The sequence below is a fragment of the Carettochelys insculpta genome, chromosome 2 (genome assembly GCF_033958435.1).
Source record: "Carettochelys insculpta isolate YL-2023 chromosome 2, ASM3395843v1, whole genome shotgun sequence".
NCBI lineage: Eukaryota > Metazoa > Chordata > Testudines > Carettochelyidae > Carettochelys > Carettochelys insculpta.
The window spans coordinates 64851752-64875232 of NC_134138.1; the positions used below are offsets into that span (position 1 = coordinate 64851752).

The 23481-nt window shown below is 42.6% G+C and overlaps 1 protein-coding gene across 2 annotated transcripts in view; it reads left to right on the forward strand.

The window, feature by feature from the left end:
- The window catches only part of NCOA2 (nuclear receptor coactivator 2), a 271933-nt gene that overhangs the window by 74387 nt on the left and 174065 nt on the right, over nt 1-23481 (forward strand). For both annotated transcript variants that reach the window (XM_074987101.1, XM_074987102.1), the window contains one exon: nt 16126-16210. The gene's annotated coding sequence lies outside the window, so the exon portion shown is untranslated. The remainder of the gene's footprint in view (nt 1-16125; nt 16211-23481) is intronic.

Sequence of the window (23481 nt, forward strand, 5' to 3'; positions counted from 1 at the left end):
TCAGAAGTCGCACACAGCCACAGAATGGGGCTTCCAAGGTATTTCCAAAGGATCCAGAGTTCCTGGCCACCACTACTGCTACTGTTGCAATGACCAGGAGCTCTGGGCATCTTCAAAATGGCAGGCCCCTATGCAGTTTCCTCCCTTGCCTCTACTCCCCTTGCCCAGTCAGCAGAGCTGGGCACAGGACCCCTGAGATCTTCCCTTGGGGGCGCTGCAAGCCCCTATTGCAACCAGAAGCTAAAAGCCACAAATGAGCCCACAATCAGAAAAGAGCAATAAATGCACTGACTGTCTTGAGCAGGTGCAGGATTTTCAAATACTGATTTGCAGATTAGTGTCCTTTTTTCAAAAGTGGTGATGTCAGGAGACCCAAATGTCCCTGTTTGTTGTTCTGTGCACCTCCCCTTAAAGTGTTAACACCGTAGACGGATTACATTTTATCATTACACACAATTAAAATACAGTTTATAGAACCTCAGCAGCATGGTCATCTTGTTTGGGTGATAAAATTGACCCAGTTCTGGTTCCCTGCATCACCAGTCTGAGCAAATGAAAAGCATGTGTGTAAACATGCTGGTGCTTACTCTGTGGCAGGGAATTCAAGTGGTCATCTTCTCTTCCCCTCTCTCCTCTTCATTGGAAGGAGAGAGAGAGAGGGGCTGCTTCTAAACATGATACCTCCTATTGGAGGTGGCATGGCAATGATGCAATTTGAAGCAGGTTAATGAGGTGCTAATGTGCATATTCAGTGCCTCATTAACATAATGGCAGCCACATGAATTGCAAAGTGCAGACTTTGAATTGCAGATTGACAGTGTAGATGGGGGGCAGCTTCAGAATAAGCACCCTGCTTTGACATTCCCGTTTTCCAGTCTTGTTCTGTGGGAGTAAGGGAACATCGAAGTGGGGTGCTTATTCTGAAGCTGCCCCCATCTGCACTGTCAACCTGCAATTCAAAGTCTGCAGTTCGAAATTCACACGGCTGCCCTAATGCTAATGAGGTGCTGAGTGTGCTTGTTATCTCCTCATTAGCCTGCTTCAGATTGCCTCATTACCATGCCACCTCTGACAGGAGGTGGCATATGCAGAGGTGTGTGGAGGGAGTGAGCGTCAATCTGTCCCAATCCCACAGCTTCCCCTTCTCTTTCCAGTAGGATGGAAGTTGGGCAGTAGTGTGGGCTTTTCTCAGCACGGGATTCGGATTTGGCTCTATTTCTGGGCTCCAGCCTTGAAATGAGCCAGGGAGTATCCAGAGTAATGTCTTCTTGGCACATGCTTGTGGACTCAGTGTGCTATAATCTCCAATAAATATGCAGCCTCCTGGTCTGAGGTACTAATATGTTGCAAATAAAGTTATAAATACTTAGGCCTTGTCTGTAATAGAAGTGTGAACAATTGAATTAAGCGAAAATGAGTAATGTAAATGTATCTAAACTGGTTTAATCCTTGTTTGTTAATTTAGAGTAAGTTGTTGATTTTATCTTAAATGCCTCTCACAAAGCTACAATAAGTGAAAAAGCAGTGCCAAGTTAGCCAAGTTAGAGATTTTATTTCAAGTTCTTTAGTCTTGATTCTATCTCTTTGAGAAGCTTTACATACACGGCTCAGATTGGAGACAAACTGAGGGCACATGGAATGTGCTGAGTTCTTCAACAAGGAAGTGAGTCTGCTCTAAACTTCCTTTAAGATGGTAGAGCACGTCCTTTTGTAGTGCACTGTGAGTAGTGAATGTACAGTGTTGTTTGCTAGAGCCTGCTGCCCACAGAGACAGTATTAAAGGGGTCCTGCAGCTACCAAATTGCTCACTGTTGCTGCACTGAGAAACCCCATGGGGGTGAGAGGGTACACCCTTTTCACTGCTCCTGGGTATGGGCCTGCCCACTTATTGGTTTTAGTTTGGTTTTGTTTTGAGCTGTAGGGCTGTGCCTGCAGGTATTAAATCCGAGTCTCTCTCTCTTTTCTAAATCACAAAGATTCTTTTCATTTTTTATACCAGGAAGCACAATCCCTTCAGGGAAGAACGTTCTCAGCTCCTTCATGAGCAAAACCAAATAGTATAATCATCATGGAAGAAGAAAAGATTGAATTCTGATTGGGGCAGTACATTCAGGACCTATCTCTTCATCATTTGGCGGAGCAGAATTTAGATAGTTCAAGGTGCAGCCAGAATCACATTATCAAGAACAGATTTTGTGATCTGGCATTTGTTCACAGCCCATAATAATAATGATGTGTGCCTTCGTGTACAAAGAGGCAGATTGGAAGCTTCAGCATATGAAACCCAGGGTCCCCCCCAGTATGATAAGCATCTGGCTCTTCTCATCAGAGTTGAATGAGTTTATTTTTAGTTCACTGACACCTTCTGATGGGACTGTGGTTTTTATTAAGGTTGCCTGTGTAATCTCTTCAGGGTGTTTGTATTCAAATTCTTGTGCATAGTCCATACATGAACAAGCTATGAAGATGATTGCAAACAACCATTCCTGGGATTACCTTTTAAATGTAAGTCTATATGTAATTGAAATGATTTATGCCAAATGTATATTTCCCTAAACTGAGCCTTTTTCCATTTGCTGTATTTGGGTTGTGCGTTTTACTTTGTTTCCCATATTACAATAATTTTTTTCAACTTTTAATTTATTTCTGGAAATTGATACTTATGTTTATTGTGACAGTATCTAAGGGCCAACTAGGAACGGGCTGCATTGTACAAACATACAAAAAGCGAGAATCCTTGCCCTGCAGAGAAACTGCACAGGCAACATTAAATTTGGCACTTCCTAATTTCTGAGTGGTTGATTTTACAACTCCTATTCTCTTAACATAGTGATTGTGTTTAATATGCTCGCTAAAATGTGGTGACAGCTAATATTTAGTGGGTAATACAACTGTAGATAATGTTACGTTGGATCTGAAATGTTTTGTGTACTAGGTTTCTTTAAATCCTCTCCCCCCGCCTCCCCATGGTGGTGTTAGTGGAGGTGTTCCTGCCCTCTGCAGGTCTGGGTATAAGTTTGCTGGTCAAGAAAGGAGTGGGCGTGGCTGAGCCCCATTTTACCCTCTCCCTACTCCAACTCTTTTTGGAGCTGCTCTAAAAGGATACATCTACACTACAACAATCTGTTGACAGAAGTTACTCTTGGTAGAGATCTTCCAGCAAAACTCCTGTTGACAGATCACATCCACACATGCACAAGCAGACGCAAAGAGCTATCCGCTCTGTTGAGAGAGAGCAGCCAGACTGCCTGACTGCTCTCTCGACAGAATGGCCAACTGGAAGCCCAGCAAACGGGGTGCCTGGTGAACTGGAAGCCCTGTCTGTTGACAGAGGGTCCCCGGAGTGTCTGCACGGCTTTTTTCTTGACAGAAGCCACCGACAAAGCCGTTATTCCTCATCCCGGCGAGGCAGAACTCTGTCAGTGGAAGTGCCAAGTTTTGATGACAGACTGACAGAATGCATTTTGTGTGTAGATACGCTACAAGTTTTGTTGACAAAACCCTCTAGTGTAGACATAGCCAAAGTTATAGTCTCTGGCAGTGCCCCTTTTTTGGGATCCTGACATATGGTAATCCTAGGGTTAACTTTTTGGGTGCTTGTAATACTGAAAGCCGAAAGATAAACAGAAAATTTTGCAGAAGTTTCTCAAACAGCAGTGCTTTTTATTTAGCTAAGAAAGAAACAGACATACATATTTCCCTGCTTCAGACCTCTCACCTCTCTGGAGAGTTCTTTGGGCCTGAGCACAGTCATCTGGGATGTCTAGGATCCTTCTCTGGCCAACTTATGGTTTCTCTTCAGAATTGTGGAACCTTTCTAGGACAGCTGTCATTTTCTGCCCTCCGCTAGTCCCAGAGTTGAGCTACTACCACCCCCTTTTATGAAAACATGCCTGTTTCCTTCTCTCTCCTGACCAAAGCTTCCTGCATCTTGCACTGAGTCCCTCCCCTCCAACCTGCTTTCTCTCTTCTGCTGTTTGTGATTTTTCCACTTTACCAGCCCCTCTCCAAAAATAGCTTTGCTGTAATGATTTCCCACTCAGGCAACCTTGCTAGCATATCTAATGTGTTTGGTTAGTGTTGTTTTTAATATTAACTACCTCCAATATCCCTGGGTTTGCTGCAGCCAGTTAGCAATTGGTGGGTTGCTCATCCGTACAGAGGCATTTCATAAGAGCAAGTTTCGTAACAGCAACCAGACCTTGTAGTTTGTGCAGACAGATTCCTTAAATTATCACAGGGAGGTATTCGCTATCTCTTAAAATTTATGCTAAATTCACGATTAATTGTAGCTACATGGGAATACTGGATAAACGAAATCTAATCACAAAGTAGTATGTAGGTTAGGCTCAAAATTGGCCTGGTGTTAAGGTTACTGATCAGAGGTTAAGGTTACTGATCAGAGATCAGAGGTTAAGGTTACTGATCAGAGAATCTATTCTCTGGATCTGGGTAATTAATTCAATTTTCTCAGTGTGTAAATGTGATGTGTCTGTGTGAATATACACTCGTATTTTATAATTTTATATTTTATATATATATATATATATATATATATATATATATATATATATATATATATATAATTCTCTTGTGGCTTTTACCAGGGATGAGTAATATGGCTATTTCCAACTCAGGATAATAGAACCTTTATATACACCATATCACATCATCATTTACACCACTATTCCACTTTACATATAAGGTGGTCATGCTTAAAACGTCTTTTCCATTTTGTGAGATATTACTAGTTTCTAAGGTATTTCCCATTTTAAGCATATAGAATCTCATAGAATTCTTCAAAACAGATGAACGTTTAAAATGCACCCACTGTGTGTATTATATATATATAATACCTTAGAAACTAGTAATATCTCACAAAATGGAAAAGACGTTTTAAGCATGACCACCTTATATGTAAAGTGGAATAGTGGTGTAAATGATGATGTGATATGGTGTATATAAAGGTTCTATTATCCTGAGTTGGAAATAGCCATATTACTCATCCCTGGTAAAAGCCACAAGAGAATTATAAGGTCATCTTAAGTGAATGCCAATACAGTGTATTCCGTATATGCCTCTTATGTAAGAGAAGAAAATCAACTATTTGATAAATATTTTAAAATGTCTTAGGACTGTATTTTACTTTCCGTTGATCTATAACACCAGGGTCTCTACTACGAGGTGATCTGTTGTTTCAAACCATTTTTTTTTTTTTTTAAATTTTAACAGGGTTAAAATTACCTAGTATACCTCTCCTGTATGTGTGCCATGACTTTAAATCCATTCTCTCAGGACTTTCCACAGCTAGAAGAAATACAGATGTTATCATTTTCAAATGTTAGAAATCAACTCTATCCCATGGTATAAATTACCATATCATTTATGAGTTAAATGATAGTTAATCTATCCATAGTCCAGGACAAAATACTTCGTGTCCTGGGCTTCCAGCAGGTGTAATTTTGGGGGTGACATACTTTATTTGGGAGACAGAAGGAAACCTTTTCTGGTGGTGGTGGTGGTGGTGTGTGTTTGTGTGTGTATGTATGTACACACTTCTTAAAAATGGTAGTTACATGCTGCTCAAAGGTTGAAATAGTAGTGTGTCCTGGGAAAGACTGATAAGTGGACAGAGCTGGTAGGACCAAATAAAAGCTCACTAGGAAAGTATGATAAATGCAATTTATGGCTTTGATATTACCATAACATAGCAGGATGTTATAACTACGGGTTGAACCTGTCCAATATGGAACTCTCTCATCTGGCAGCATTCCTGGTCCAGCATGATTTTAGCTAGCTGAATGACCTCTTAGCAGGGAAGAGGCCAAGGTTCCTGTCATCCCATAAAGTTAGTTTCTAGCCACCAACCTTGGCTGTCAATATTCTGTGCTGTTATTTATCTGTAACTTACCCATAAGTGTCTCCTGAGAGCTCGGTAAGCAGTGTAAGTGTTGGTAATGCTGCTAGACAATATTGTTCTCCCGTGGTCCACCAAATTCGTCCAGCATCAGTCAGGTCCTGAGGGTGTCGGATTAGAGAGGTTCAATTTGTACGTGCAATGACACTATTTAAATTTACTACCCTATGATCAAGCAGCTGTGTATTATAACCACAGTTTTTGTTTGGCAAAATAGTTTTGTCAGAATATCAGCAAACAGGTAACTAACAAGCACTATTTTCAGAGCTATAGGAATTTCTGCTGATGTTCTTTGTAACTAAATATAATCATACAGACAAAGGAAGACAATGGTTCAGTTGATTTATATGTGGTCCTGCCATTTTCCCTTCCACTTAATGTGAAAATATACTTTCCGGATAAAGATTTATGACATGTTTCTAGAAGTTAAATTTTGCAACTTTATGAAGGGATACAAAATTATAAATACAAGCACATTAAAAGAGATTGCTCAAATCTAGTTGTCTGAGTTCATATAAATAATGTATGTAAATTCCCTTTAAATCCATTAATGCTAATATCCTATTCTAAAAGTGCCTCTGTAAAAATTACATATTTGTTCTCTTCCTTCACCTTTGCTTCCTTGTGATATTATCTCAACAACAATTTAATGTCTTAAATGACTTATACAGAACTGGATTTGTTTGTTTCTAACTTTTAGAGTAGAAAAACATAAAGCACCAAGCAGTGTTTTGTTGGCATTAATATGAGCACTGCTTAAATAGAAAATAACATTTCAAAAACATGGTCTCAAATCTCCCATCTCTACTTGTTGATCTTGTGTCTAATTGCATGGTGTATGGCAGCACATTCCTGGGTGAATTCATTACTATTCTCCTTGCTCTTTGATCTTTTCCCATTTAGATCATAGTGGCTTGGGCACCTGTTTGCATAAGGAGTCAAAACAGAGCAGCTGCTTTGCAAAGTAATGTTTTTCTTTCAGTTTGCAAGGGAACCCTTTAAAAGACCAGTTTTAGAAACCCTAGACTGCCGCATCTGAGAATATGCCCTTTTTTGATCCATGACCAGCACCGAAAACTTCAAAATAAAGTAAAATGAGAGTTAGTTTTAAATATTTTGAGATTGCTTATGTTTTTCTTTTCCTGTTCCAAAGAAGCTTACATGGTCAGATGGCTTATGTTTAATCATCTGACAAGAACTACTAGTCTTGCATGGTGTTTTTTTTTAAAAAAAAAAAAAGGCGGGGGGGAGGGCACCAATAGCTGCCTAATGACATAAAATGGAAACCTCTTCAAGTCCCCACCCACGCTCATATCACTTAGCAGTCCAATAGTTTTTCGTGTGATAACCGTAAACTCTTCTTGGCTGCCTGGTTTTACTTATGGTATTATTGCAATGATGAGCTGATTTGCCCGATTCATTTGGTGGCCTCCTACTTAATATTTGATATTTGAACCTTTGAACATAGGCAACAGTCTGTTCACTCATTTTTATTTCTTGCCTGGGAAACCCAGCTGCAAGAGCTGCCCTTTCTCTCCCTCAGACTTTGGGTAGTTTAGGTAGAAGTGGGGGGCCCCTGACTCTAGAGCCCTGTTCCCCAGCAGGATCTTGTTTACAGAATACAGTTGATATTTGTGCCATTCAGGACATTTTATTTTGTGCATTCTTATTTCCTAACCATAGTGTTTGATGGTCTACTTTCTGGTACAAGCTTTTATAAAAAAGTGCTGTGTGCTTTAGGGAGTGGGTTGTGTGAAAGCTATTATACAGAATCCTGTTGGACAACATTCACTGGTGCTTGAGTAGGATTCATTTCTTTTTTTAGTTACTGCGTTAGTCTTGTATTTGCATACAGATTTCCTTTGTTTTTCCATGAACCATCTCTGACTAATCTTTTGGCCTGCATTTCATTACAAATGTGACTGCAGAATGATGGTCTTTGGTGGCAGATAAAAGAATTTTTTTCTTCACATGTACAAAATATGTTAGGATCGTAATTTTTCCTTGATAATGGAGAATGTGTCTCATCTTGATTTAAAGGATAGCCATATGGTAGGAGTACAGTTCATTTGGCATTCTTATGAATTCACGTCAATGTAGTGTAACTATTCTCACTCCCACTTATTTTCTTACTCTGCCCCTCCCCCCACATGACTCTTCCTATTTTTAGAGGCTACACAAAGCTGTTTTGCTTCAAATGGTAGTCACAGATTAGAACAGTTTTAACATTCTGTAGCAGTTTTCTAAAGACTAGCAGATAAGCCAACGATGTACATTCTCCTCCTAAAATGGAGTTAAATAGCTTCTAACTTATATTCAGTGGCTTTTTAAAACTCTAGCTAGTTAACTTGCAAATACCAGAAAATTATCAAAAACTATTTGAGAGGATTACAGTTTCCCTTCCCCCTATACAAAAGTTGGCCTTGTGTAATGTTTCCTCTGTTCTTGTACAAATAAAACTGGATCAGAGAGTCTCTGTGTTCTGTGATTTATGATGTACTTCGGCTAGGAGTATTGAGAGAGTATTTTTGTGGTGGTGGTGGTGGTGGTGGTAAAAATCACACCTAAACTCTGGAGCTCAGCTGAATCCTATAGATTTTATTAACTCTTCTTTAAAATTTCTTTTGGGCTTAACTATAGACAAATAGTGGTGGAGTTGGTCATTGTTTTGATATTTACAATAATGTAAAATGTGTGTGAGACAGAAAGCAAAAATTGATTTGTGATTTATATTTTCTTTTTGCATGAATTGTTAAACGTTTAGCAACAGTTGTTTGCTTTTTATAGTAAAACACTAGTTATACAGTAGTCCTTTAATGCAGGGATTGTTTGTGTTTTAATTTACAAACTGTTTGCTTTTACATATTTATATTGTTCATTGTTACTTATAGTATGAGTTCTAAACCAGAGCATGCGATCCATTTCTGTAATTTAAAGAAAAGAGAGAAATAGAACAAGCTTTCTCCCACAAGTAAATTGGTTTTTGAAGCCTAATGTTGGATTTTAAATGTGTTAAGATATTAAATCAAAATATCCTTAGACTTGAGAGATGGGAAAGATCTGCTAGGGCATCTGGTCCATCTTGTTGCCAGAACATGTTACGTTTTTGTACAATATATTTGTTCCCGTGATCTGCCCAGAGAATTTTTAAAAAGTTAATGGGACATCAGGGACACTACCTGATGAGTGTAAGTGTCAACCTTTCAATGTTCTCTGTTTCTTCTACTTTCCTAACATGAAACTGGGCCACTACTTTGATCTTTCATCTGGTATGGATTCTTGGGAAGATAGTCTTTAAAAGACACAATGAAATACAATGCCTTATCAGAAAAATTTGACAATTTAAGAAAAGTCTTTTTCGTAAGTAGAGCCTTTACCATGAGTACAGGAAACCAGAAACTGGGGGAGTCAGGTCTGAATTTTCTTATGAATACTAGTAAAAAAGAAAACTGATCTGGATTCATTTTAAAGGTGAGAAGAATTTGTTTTTTAGTTTAAGGAACAATTAGTATGGTTCATGTCTATACATTCTCAAGGTTGAGAGTAGATAAATAATGAGTGTGAAAAAATAGCAAATATCTATTTTATAGTATAGCAGGTAGTCTGTCCGTGTCCGACGATGACGTCTTGAGCTTGCACAGGCTCATTGGTTGTGGACTCGCATGTGGCTGAGGAGTCCAAGCTTTGAATGGCATGGGCGTCCACAGTGGGGGCAAGGGAAGTGTCCTGGCTCTGTTGATGTGGCTGCTGCTGTTGCTTTCTTCCCCTCACGAGCATCAATGAGGTGTACACATCGCTGCTCTTCAAAATTGTTGTACACATGTCGTACGAGAGCACACCAGCCTATTCTGTCTTTTGCATGCTGCTCTAGCTGATCTGGTTTTAAACCAGCATGAGCAATGTTGGCCTTCATGCAGACTTTATACCTCTCGCGAGGCCTACCTTTGATTCCTTTTGCCATGGGAGAGCTCACCATAGAGGAGTTACTTAGGGATTCTGGACTCCTCCATTTGTATGATGTGCCCTGTCCAGCAAAGCTGGGCTTTATAGAAAAGTACAAATGACCAGAATATTTTGTTAGAAAAATAACACGGTGGATGTCCGTAAGATCAAAATTTGATATTCTTCATTGGAGCAGTGTGCTACACATTCAGTTAAAATAAATATTTTTAAATGAAATAAAATGAGTGACTGTTAAAGATGCTACATTGCAGGATCAGGCGGAAAGCTTTTGGAAGGGACAGAGTGTAAAAATTGTTAATATTTTCTTTTTAAAAAAATGGCATTTTGACTTTTGTGCTTCATCTGAAGTAATGTGCTTTCGAATTTAAACAGAGTGCAGGTACCAATACACTTGTTTAAATTATTTTTGAATGTGAAGTAAATTTCAAATCGTTCTGGAGATTGATCTTGGTCATTTTCTTATCCTTTGTGAAATTTGAATCTAACCAAGCTATATCATTATCTTGCCAGTGATTTGACTCTTTGGTCATAACTGCCAGAGTTTTGGCCAACCATCAGGGTAATGCCTCTTCGTTATTTAGCTCAGCAAACTTCATCCGACATTATAGCTCGGTTCTCTCCAACAGCACAGCCAGTCAACCAGCTCAAATTGCTCTCTTTCCTTCCTGAGAGCTGTCTTCCTATGAAAAGTGTCTCTTCTTCCAACCCCTGCTCCCCTCCCCAGCAGCTGTCTTCTTCGGGAATGCCCCACCCTGTCCTTTTCCCCCTGACATTCCTGCACACTCCAGATCATGAATGGGAGAGTGAGACTTCGTACACGCTCACTTATATCCATTATCCCTCTTGCTTATCCATCATTTGTAATTGATCTCAATTTAGCATCTTCATATGGTAATAATCTGGAGAAATATGAATAGGATCTTGACTTTCTAATGCGATTTAGCAGTCACAAAAGTGTGTGTGTGTGTGTGTGTGTGTATTGAACAGCCAATTCCATTTGTAGATGATTATCTTTTGCAGTAACACTCGTGGAAGACGCCGTTTATCTTTTATTAAGTTGATAGTGGTAACAGGTTGTAAAGAATTGCAGCATGATCTAGCTGCACAAGGTTGAATAGATTTGATTTTTTTACAAAGCAGGTTTGACACCCGGCCAGTTTTGGTCTCTGTAGACCTCATAAGTGAGAGAGATTTTTCCGTTGCCTGTCACAGGAAACAAAAACGCAGCTTACTGAATTGGCTTTTCCCCGCCAGTGTAGATGATTTCTTTTGTCATTTTCTCACCCTGTAAGATGAAAGCAGTACTAATTAGCAGAATACACAAAGACAATTTCATGTGCTGCTTTTTTTTATTGTTGCATATTATTTGGAAGCTTTAAAAAATCTGTATTTCTATTTGAGTGTACTTGTGATGAGAACTTAGAAAACTGGACTGTAATTTAGCATTCGGACATTACATTACATTAATATGTGTCTTAGCAGTTTAGGAATTTTTTTGCAAAAAAAGAAGAAAAAAGTGCCTTTCAAAATTAAGCCATATTGATTTAAAAGTTCTTCTAGACCTTTGTGCATATTATTATTTTGGATAGACAGAAATTGTTTTCTTTTTCCCCACCATTTGAAGTAAACTTTCACAGGGTTACACACAACTGGATGACATTTGTTTGTCTCTAATGCTGAAGGTGAAAATGGGGAACGTGGAGAGCCCTTTGTATCGGGTTAGGAGACTCAGCAATTCAGCCCGCCTCTGGGATAATCTACACACCCTCTTTTCAACTTTCCTGGTCCTCCCAATAGAGTGTAAAGAGTGGATGTGTCAGTTGATTCCTAATTGGGGGGGCAGAGAGCACTTTTCTTAGGCAAAGAATGCGAGGACCCTGGCAAGAGAAGATGGGGACACCACAGAGACCCTGGCTCAGTGAGTATTGGGCACTGAGGTGTTGATGGGAAAGGTACGTAGGAAAATCAGAGATTCTGGTGTGTGCACGAAGAATGGGAAGAAAGTGTATGGAGAGTGGAACTCACAAGCTATGTCTACACGGGGATGCTACATCGAAATAAGCTATTTCGATGTAGAGAAATCGAAATAAGCTATTTCGATGAATAGCGTCTACACATCCTCCAGGGCTGGTGCCATCGACGTTCAACGTCGACGTTGGGCAGCACTACATCGAAGTAGGTGCTGCAGGGGAGCGTCTACACAGCAAAGCGGCCCACATCGAAATAAGGGTTCCAGGAACAGCTGCAGACAGGGTCACAGGGCGGACTAGCACTTCCAGGGCAACAGCAAGCCTCTCCCTTAAAGGGCCCCTCCCAGACACACTTGCACTAAACAGCACAAGATCCACAGAGCCGACAACTGGTTGCAGACCCTGTGCATGCAGCATGGATCCCCAGCTGCAGCAGCAGCAGCCAGAAGCCCTGGGCTAAGGGCTGCTGCACGCGGTGACCATAGAGCCCTGCAGGGGCTGGAGACAGCGTCTCTCAACCCCTCAGCTGATGGCCGCCATGGCGGACCCCACTATTTCGATGTTGCAGGACGCGGATCGTCTACACTTGCCCTACTTCGACATTCAACGTCGAAGTAGGGCGCTATTCCCATCTCCTGTTGGGGATAGTGACTTCGACGTCTTGCTGCCTTACATCGATTTCAACTTCGAAATAGCGCTTGCCACGTGTAGACGAAGCGGGCGCTGTTTCGAAGTTGGCATGGCTACTTTGAAGTAGCCGGCTCGTGTAGACGCAGCTACAGTGGGACACCCTATGCTTCTGCATCATGGTAAAGAAAGAAATAGAGGGTACTCTGAGCCCTTTTCAAGGCAAGGAAACTTGGAGGGAAGTGGCTAACAGTGGAGTGCAGAAAAGGAGACTTAAGGGAGATACAGAGCCCCTGACGTGGTGATGGAGATGTGGAAAGAATAAGAGGAGGCCATACAAAGCCCATGGTATGAAAGAGAAGGTGGAAGGAAGGCTGGGGAGAATCCCTGAAATAGATGGTGCACACACAGTTTGCAGGGAAGAATGTAGGGAAATGGGGAGGCCTTGATGTGAGCTCAGGATTGAGGAGCAAATATGTTGTGCTCCAAGTCCTAAATAAGGGTGGAGTTGAGAGGTGGGTGAAGTGTTGAACAGGGTTAAAAAAAGGAGGGCTGCGTCTCAGTGATTACCTGCACCACTGGGATTGATTTTGCTATTACGAAGCTGGTGTTGTTATAGCAGTAGCTTACACCACACTACTAACAGGAGGAATAGGATTACACCTAAAAGAAAGAGAAACACCCCCTGAGGTTTTTCTAACTCCCAGTAGTTATCTGAAACAGCCCACGGGTTGGGGAATTCATTGGCTGTTATTTATCCTGATTTCTAAGAGCTGTTATCTATCCCCAGGAAGTGAGAGTTTCGAGTTTCAGGGGATAGGACTTAAGGGTTAATAGGAGAGTGTGATGTACAGATACAAACAAACGAACTATCCTGTAGAACACAGAGGTTCAGTGGACTACGCTTCCCAGCTGAGGCCGCTTGCTTTCAGAACTTCCCGGTCACTGTGTCAAAACCCTTTCAGGGGTTCTGGGGCATCTTTGCCTCAGCCTTACACGTGACCCTTACAGGCTCTTGAAACTAAAGACATACACACAGTAATACACATAGCTATGGCAGGGTACTAAATGGAAAACCAGAGATAAAAATGCAAATGCTAACTTCTATGTACGCAGCTGAGCAGGTACAGGAGCCAAACAACAAAACACTGCGTCTGGCTATCTAAGCTATACTGTTACAAATTTCTTCATGGTACCAATAGGTATTCACGCGCTACTCTGTTTATCTCGCGAGCAGGTGGGAGGAGTGGCAAAGTGGGATCAGTCCTTGTTTCAGACAGCGTCTGGTCTCTCCAGGATTCGGGAGTTCCTCCCCCTCATTATGTTGTTGCCGCCTTTATGGTCCTGCCATTTGCTGGCTCCACCCGAGGCCTGACACATCACATCCTGGTTGATTCTGCTTCTCTTTGCCTGCAGCCCCTCAGCCCCCCTCCCCATTTTACACAACCATACATCTCATGCTTATTTTTTCCTTTTAAGGTATGCAGCTGGCCCTCTGGGCTGCTAGGTCAGAGGCCATGGATCTTTCCTATATAGGATTTTCCTGTTTGTCACTTTTAGACCCGGGGGGTGGGGCGGGGAAAGCTGCAGATAGTGCAGTCTGCAAGCAATTGAGTAAATTCTGTTGCTGACTGATTTAGACTTGCCCAATTCACTTGGTCCCTCAGTTCTTGGTGTGGGGTTAGTGGTTTAGCCTGTTTGTGCTGAGGCATATTTCCCTATAACAATTTAAAAGGGTCTCTGGACCCTGCCTCCACCTCACAAACCTCACCGCGTTGTTCAAGTGCCCATGCAGTTCACCCTAACATGCCCAAGCTTGGCCGTTCACTTAAGGATCACCAGGTAATTTTGCACAAGGATAAAGAAACAACAGAGTGCGACTCTCTAGTTCAGGAGTGGAAAATAATTATCGTAGGTGGGCCGCTTCATGAATGTCAGTGAGTTATTCCAGTCTGCTTGTTTCTGCTAGGTTAATGGTGGAAGTGTAGGGGGGTCTGGGATGGTATTTGGTGCAGGAGGGAGCTCCAGGCTGGTGTAGAATGTGGAAATGCAGGAGAGGGTGAGGGGTAAGGGCTGTGGAAGAGTCTGGCTGCAGGAACAGGTTCTGACATGGAGCAAAGGCAATTGGGATGAAGGAGGGGATGCAAGGTGCAGGCTCTGGCTGGGAGGTGGTTTACCACAGGTAGCTTCTGGCCTGCAGTGTAGTGGGGCACTCAGGCAGGCTGCCTGCATGCTGTGGCTTCATGCCACTCCCGGAAGCAGCTGGCTGCTGCTGGCGTCTCTCTGTGTGCCCCTTGGGAGAAGGGAGGCAGTGGTTCACTGTGTGCCACCTGTTCTCACAAGCACTGCCCCCAAAGAAAATGGCCAATGGGGACTGAGAGAATGATGCTAGAGGGGCAGGGGTGGTGCATGGTGCTGCCTCCACCACCCCTGGTCCAGGGCGCAAGGTATTGCAGTAGCTGACAGCTTCTAGGAGCAGCATGGGGTCAGCCTGCCTGAATGCCCACGAGAAATGTTAGACGGGCAGGATCTGACCCATGGGCTACATTTTCCCTACCACTGTTCTTGTTTAACTCCTCTAACATACTGAAATTGGAATTTCTTCGCCCTTTTTGCTGCCCTGGAGATTTCCTTTCACCAGGTGAGAGCAACGGACTGATGTTGCAGTGAGCTATGAATATGAAGTCCCTTGCAATGAGCTAGGGCTCCCAACTTCTGCTCATGCAAAGCTGAACACTTTTACCCCAGCCTCTGCCACACCACTTCTCTGAGACGCCAGCTCTGCTCACTCTATCCCCCTTCCCTCTGTTGCTCTCTCTTCCCACTGGCACTTGTTCACTCATTTTCAGCGACTTGGGGCAGGGGTTTGGGATGCAGTGGGGATGAGGTGTCTGGCTGGGGGTCCGGGCTCTGGTGTGGGGCTGAGTATGAGGGGTTTGTGGTGCAGGCAGGAGTTCCAGTCTGGGATCAAGTGGTTTGGAAGGCATGAGTGGGCTAGGGCAGAAGGTGTGGGGGTTGGAGTATAGAGTGCCCCAGGTTGGCACTGAGGGATTCAGGGTGCAGGAGGAGAATCAGGGCTGGGACAAGGGTTGGGGTTTGGTGGGGGAGGGATTTGAGGATGCAGGCTCCAAGCGGTGCTTGCCTCAAGCAGCTTCTGGAAGCAATAGCATGTCCCTACCTCTGCCTCCTACAGTTGCTGGCCAATGGAGTTGCCAAATTGGCTCTTGGGGCCTGGGTGCAGTCTGCAATGAAGGTATAAGGGAACATACTGATGCTTCCAGGAGATGTGAGGAGCCAAGGTAGGCAAGGAGCCAGAGGCAGGCTTGGTTTTTTAAAAAAAAAAAAAAAAAAAAATTAGGCCTAATACGTCAGACCCAGTTGAGCAGACACAGTTAGACATGCGGAGTTACTCTGTGTGTGTGGCGGGGGGGGCCATAATTGCAAGTCCACAGTGTGAACTCTGTTTATACATTGTAAAGTATTAGATGGTATTGAAAAATGGAGATTTTGGTGCAGGAATCTTACAAGCAGAGCACACATCATTATTTTGATATTGATGGCACAGCATGACTGTAAAGTAAGCCCGAAGATCGCATGCGTTTTTTACTTAGTGTGTTAATATAGGATTTTTTGTTTGCTTTGTTTTAGGCGTAACTCCTGTTCCTCATCCTAAACCCTGTGTGATATGTCCCCCGTGTGGGAACTGTAGTTCATCAAGGGAACTGATGATCTGGTAAGTCTCCTCCATTTTAAGCTTCTAAAAATTTATATTTTGTTTTTCAAATAGCTGTAGTAGTCTGAAGATACTGGTGAGTCACTTAACAGTCTCCCTCCGCCAAAACACAACAGTGGCTTGTTAGAAGAAAAAGTTGTGGACATAAAGAAAAATGATTTGCATATGTAATTACTGTACCATGCTTTCCATTTAACAAAATGAATGAATTGGGATGCATTGGAAATACAATGGTAGCTGGCTCTGGTTTAACTCTAAAGTGTGCTAAATGACTGTGTGGCAATGCAGATTTAAGCAGGGAGATGTGCCAGGAGTGAGCTTTAGTGAGACCCATACCATAAAAATCACAATACTACAGCTCCTCTCAAATTTAGCATGAGTTTTTTTGTTTTTTTTTTCTGTTTTGCTTTCTGTCCAACTTTCTGTTCTCTACAAAGCTGAGGCTCAAGTGAATTATTCCTATTAAGGAATTTAAGATAATGGAACTGGTTTCAGTTAATAGCATCTGAGCAGCAGATTACCAGTGCCCCTTTTCCTTATTCAGTAACCGTTTGGGGGAGTCTGACAATGGTTTGCAGATCTTTTGATCTGCACTTCTTGAAGAATAACTACACAGGGTCCCTTGCGATGGAGTAGGGCTGTGGCTCAAAATGTAGTAAACACAAAGAGGATGCTTTATGGAGACTGCCACACACAAGTGCCTGCGCACTCTCATTTATGGACTAATGAACTGAACTATCCCTACACTGTGTCACCTTACAGGGCTTACCTAAATGTTGGCTTGGATAAAGCTATTGTGGGATGAACTTTTGAGGTCAAGACACATAGCTTTGTGTGGTGTGAGCCAGCGGTGTCCAATAGGAACTGAAAGATTGCCACACTTATGGTTGTTGTCCTTCCATATTTGTCACGGCCTCTCCTGCCCCCGCTCTCAATAAATGCCTTCCTCCTCCCCCAGAGCCAGGTGCTCCCAGCCCTCCCCCCATTTTAATTTAATGCTGGCAACTCACCAGAGCTGCCGCTGGATCCACTGCTGGGGCCACCACACGGAAGCAATGGGTGTGCGCATGGAGCGGGCGGACAGCACTCCCTTCCTGCAGCTCTAGGTGGAGCTGCATTTAAAGCTTCTAGATTCACACGTGGCTCTGCAGCCAGATTCACCATACCATGGTGTCCTGTTCATCGCATGTGGCAAATGTATTGAACAGGTGTAAGCTATTAGAGGTCTACTGAAGATAGTGGAGCTATGACAATTTACACCAGTTGACATTTTGCATCCCCCACCCCCCAAAAATTCCTGCAGATTATTAGTAATGAAGTGAGGCTACAGTCAGCCCTGAAAACATGTAAAGCCATGTTCCATACCTAGCTCTCACTGTGGTTCTTTGGATAAAATGTGCTATCCATTGGTAGCAAAACTACTAATGTGTGTTCTTTCTGTATAGTAGTAATGCATTGTCAGTCTTGGACACAAAATGGTTAATTTTAGTGTGATGTTGCATCCATGGAGGATACAGATACTTTGATTCCAAGGGGAAATTGAGGCACTGGTTTCAGTATGGAATTGTATTCTTTCAGCCTCTCTTTTTTTTTTTTTTCTTTTTTAAATTATGGCTTAAATCAATAAATCAAAGGAATGCTACTATGAGACTGCCACTCCTTTTCGAAGTACCTTTCTGTGCTAGCATGCAGTACTATAAAGAGAAAGCTGAACATAAAGCAGCAACCTGAAGTCAGAATATGCTTAATTCAATAACTGATTTTTAGTTTTCTATTCTTCATATACAGTAAACCCTCGAAATGCGTGACTTCAAGTTGCGCTTAACTCGCATTAATGCAAGTTAAGCACAACTCAAAGCTGTTCTGTGGCTGTCTGCCCACCACGCTTCCCCAGCTGGGGGAAGCCAGGCAGGCAACTAGCCACTTCCGCCGCTGGGGGAAGTCAGGGAGAAGCAGCACCTGGCTGCCAAAGTGGTGGGGACCGGGGAACCAGGCAGCAGCGTGACTCCCATCTGCACTGGGCTTGCAGGAGCCAGGAATCTGACTATCCCACCAGGGCTGGTCAGTTTCCCGGCTTCTGCCTTCAGCAGGGAGGTGGAAACAAGGCTGCTGCTTGGTTCCTAGCTCTCCCTCTCCCCACCCCTGCTTGCAGGATGCAGGAAACTGACCACCATGTGGCTGGTCAGTTTCCCGGGTCCTGCTAGTGGTGGGGAAACAGAAACCAGGCAGCAGCCTGGCTCCTGTCCGCCCCAACTTGCGCAAAATCTGAGTTACGCAGGAGTTGCAAGGAATGCAACCCCCACATAATTCAGGGGTCTGCTTTACTAATTTGATGATATTTGAACTAATTGGAGTAAATTCTTAAACTAGATTTTTGTTTCATCTATAATAATGCCTTAAAGTGTCTATTTCTTAGAACATCTTGATGCATAGCAACATTTTCTTAGGACAATCACATTTCTGTTTGATTTTAGAAAGTATTTCAAGGAAATATGCAGAAGAAATCCATTCTATAGATCAGAGGTCAGCAACCTTTCTGAGGTGGAGTGCCAAAACTTGGCCTTTTAACCTTTGTGTACAGTCTGGGTGCTGGTGATACTTTTAAAGTCTCTAATAGTCCTACTTACAGCAGCTTCATTAATAAATAAATTAAGATGCAGAGCTTAACTGGTTAGGCAGTGGTAGATAGAATTAGTTGGTCTCTTGTTTATCCATAGGCTTTGAGCAAGCTCCCAGGTGCATGGGGGAGGAGGGGCAAGGCTGAGCTCACAGCTCTCATACTAGTCTTGGCCCCCGTGTTGGGCGGTTGCTGACCCCTACACACTTACATTAGTATAACTATGCCACTCAGGAGTGTGGAAGAATCCACACCTAAGCCCCACTCTAGACAGTGTTATGGGGAGAGCTTCTCCCATCCATACAGCTGCCATCTCTTGTGGATTACATAGTATCCGAATATATTTGGGGACATAGGATATTATGCATTTTCTGGCATTATAAGGAACAGCTTTTTAAAGCAGTATTAATTTTTTTCACAGAAAAAGAGACCTTCTTCATCAAATGGTGCCTAGGAGTTAACCCTCTCATACATACAACACTTGCCTTAAAGTGTAGCAATAAGATAAACTGCACAGTACATTAAGAGAGCATATGGGCTGCTGCAACTCTCTAGGAGAGGAAGATAGTAGTTTACACTTTAGCTCAATAACACGGAGAGCGGTTTTAAAACTATAAAAATTAAAAATACTGCTGTATAATGCATTATTATTGACCTTGGATGGGTTTCCTGAATTTCTGCCAGTTGGCTTAAACCCTATTAAAGGTGTAACTTTTTTGCCTTTGTGTATTTTTTGAATGATTGGCTGACTTTGCTGTACAATACACAGACCTCACCTTTTTAATATGTAATTACCAGTCTTCAGATATGTTTACAAACTCAATATAATTACATATAGACCTTGTGTGGGACCATTATCTTTAGGCACATGTCATGTCAAGCATTTATCTAGTTCAGTTTTTCATGGTTTTGAGTATTAAACTTGACTCTTACAACATGACTGCAGGGTCTTGGCCTATTGAGTAATTATTTTAATTTGAATATAAACATCTGGATTGGTGAATGATAAAGGGCAAGTATCATTCTGGAAGCTTGCTAGTAAAATATTATTCCACACATGGATGGAGAAAACCCACACATCAATGGAAAAGATTGCGGAAACAGAGGTCACTAGGACAAGTGGCCGAATTCTTCACTTTAACAACAGATATTAGTAATGATCGAAAATTATTCAAGGCTTTCCATTGGTGTTGTATGTGTCTATGCTACTATGACATGGCTGCAGCGCTGTAACTGTGCCAGTGTGATGGCTGCAGTAGAGACACAGCTTTGGGGTCTTGCACATGCAAATCGGTGACATTTTGTCCCTGTGTTCCACCTTCTGTTCTTGAGAGACAGTATTTTGTTGAAGTTAATAAGAATTCTGAGTTGAAAATTGGATTTTTGTGACAAAGGAATCCTGTCCATAGTGGAAGTTTTTTCTTCACTTCTATATTGCTGAACTATTCCTCACAAGGATGTTTTATATTTCTTATGTATACATATGAAGGCCTTCTTAATTTTGGGTTAACCAGGTTAACCCAAATACCATGACTTTTCTAAAAAATTCTCCATGGAGACTTAGCCCCTACAAGAACTTTGTCCCCCTGCCTGTTAATGGCATTGATAGAGCTCTGACCCTTCAGTTAACATAATTAAGGATCAATAGTCTCAGAGGATAAGTTAATTAGAACATGCCTGTCCTCCTCCCCCAACCCAGCAACATTCCCTTTAATCTTTTCCATTAATGTGTGGGGTTTCTCCATCCATGTGTAGATTTATTTATTTATTTATTTTATGTACACCACCAGTAAAAACACAAAACCTGCTGGTGGAACCTCTCAGGTGACAGGTGGAGGAGCTACAGGAGGAGGTGGCCAGGTTGAGGAGTATCCGACTCCATGAGCAGTTCCTGGATAGTATTCATGTGGAGACAGCTGAGGTAACTGTCCCAGTACACAGGACAGCTGATAAACCAGTGGTGGAGGAGGAGATACATCAGGGTGGACACTGGCAGCAGGCAGTGTTCCACCCCGGCTCAGAACCCTGCCACTGTGGTACTGGGAAGCCGTTATGCTGTACTTAATACAGGAGACAAAGAATCGCCCCGTACAGCAGAGGAGAAGCCTTGTACCCCCAAGGCTGGGAAGTCTGCTGCCACCACTACGAGGAGGAAACGTAGAGTAGTGGTGGTCGGGGACTCTCTTCTGAGGGGGACGGAGGTGCCCATCTGTCGCCCTGATATTTCATCTCGGGAGGTATGCTGCCTGCCTGGGGCCTGTATCCGAGACATTACGGAGGCATTGTCGAGGATTATCAGGCCCTCTGACTACTATCCCATGCTTCTCATCCATGTGGGCACTAATGATACTGTGAGGTATGATGCTGAGTAGGTCAAGAGTGACTTCAGGGCTCTGGGGGCATGGGTGAAGGAGTTTGGGGCACAGGTAGTATTCTCCTCAATCCTGCCTGTCAGTGGTAGGGTCGCAGGCAGAGACAGGTGCATCCTAGAGGTGAAAGCCTGGCTTCGAAGATGGTGTTGCCAGGAAGGCTTTGGCTTCCTTAACCACGGGATGCTATTCCAGGAAGGACTGCTGGGCAGGGATGGTGTTCACCTTTCGAGGAGGGGAATGACCGTATTTGGACACAGACTGGCTAACCTAGTGAGGAGGGCTTTAAACTAGGTTTGATGGGGGCAGGGGAGCAAAGCCCACAGGTAAGTGGAGAACATGGAAACCTGGGTGATGGGTCAGAAATGGGAGGCAGCATGGGCAACAATGTCAGAGTAAAAAGAGGGTCAGGGCAAAACAGGGAGGCAAGATCAAATCAATATCTTAGACGCCCATATACAAATGCAAGAAGTAGGGGTAACAAGCAGGAAGAACTGGAATTGCTAGTAAATAAATATAACTATGACATCGTTGGCATCACAGAAACTTGGTGGGATAATACACATGATTGGAATGTTGGCATTGAAGGGTACAGCCTGCTTAGGAAGGATAGACAGGGAAGAAAGGGGGGAGGCGTTGCCTTATATATTAAAAATGTATATACTTGTACTGAGGTGGAGATGGACGTAGGAGATGGACATGCTGAGAATCTCTGGGTTAGACTAAGAGGGGTAAAAAAACAAGGGTGATGTCCCGATAGGCGTCTACTACAGGCCACCTAGCCAGGTGGAAGAGGTGGATGAGACTTTTTTCAAACAACTAACAAAGTCAAGCAGGGCCCCAGATTTGGTGGTGATGGGGGACTTCAGCTATCCAGATATATGCTGGGAAATTAATACAGCAGGGCACAGACTATCCAGTAAGTTCTTGGATTGTATTGGAGACAATTTTTTATTCCAAAAGGTTGAAAAAGCTTCTGGGGGGGAGGTTGTTTTAGATTTGATTTTAACAAATAGGGAGGAATTGGTAGAGAACTTGAAGGTGGAAGGCAGCTTGGGTGAAAGTGATCACGAAATCATAGAGTTCACAATTCTAAGGAAGGGTAGAACAGAAAACAGCAAAACAGAGAAAATGGATTTCAGGAGGGCAGATTTTGGTAAACTCAGAGAGCTGGTAGGTAAGGTCCCATGGGAAGCAAAACTGAAGGGAAAAACAGCTGAGGAGAGTTGGCAGTTTTTCAAAGGGACATTATTAAGAGCCCAAAAGCAAGTTATCCCGCTGTGTAGGGAAGATAGAAAATATGGGAAAAGACTGCCTTGGCTTAACCAGGAGATCTTGCACGATCTCAAAATAAAAAAGGAATTGTATAAAAAATGGAAACAAGGAAAAAATTACAAAGGATGAATATAGGCAAACAACACAAGAATGAAGGAGAAAGATTAGAAGGGCTAAGGCACAAAATGAGCTCAAACTAGCTACAGGCATAAAGGGAAACAAGAAGGCTTTTTATAAATATATTAGAAACAAGAGGAAGACCAGGGACAGGGTAGGGCCATTGCTCAGTGAGGAGGGAGAAACAGTAACAGGGAACTTGGAAATGGCAGAGATGCTCAATGACTTCTTTGTTTCGGTCTTCACTGAGAAGTCTGATGAAGGAATGCCCAACATAGTGAATGCTAGTGGGAAAGGGGTAGGGTTAGAAGTTGAAATAAAAAAAAGAACAAGTTAAAAATCACTTAGGAAAATTAGATGTCTGCAAGTCACCAGGGCCTGATGAAGTGCACCCTAGAGTACTCAAGGAGCTGATAGAGGAGGTATCTGAGCCTTTATCTATCATCTTTGGAAAATCATGGGAGACAGGAGAGATTCCAGAAGACTGAAAAGGGCAAATATAGTGCCCATCTATAAAAAGGGAAATAAGAATAACCCAGGAAACTACAGGCCAGTCTGCTTAACTTCAGTGCCAGGAAAGATAATAGCAGCAACGAAGGGTCCTGTGGCACCTTATAGACTAATAGAAAAGTTTAGAGCATGAGCTTTCGTGAGTTAACTCACTTCAGATGCTGGAAAGATAATGGAGCAGGTAATTAAAGAAATCATCTGCAAGCACTTGGAAGGTGGTAAGGTAATAGGAAACAGCCAGCATGGGTTTGTAAAGAATAAATCTTGTCAAACTAATCTGACAGCTTTCTTTGATAGGATAACGAGCCTTGTGGATAGGGGAGAAGCAGTAGATGTGGTCTACCTAGACTTTAGTAAAGCATTTGTTACGGTGTCTCATGATA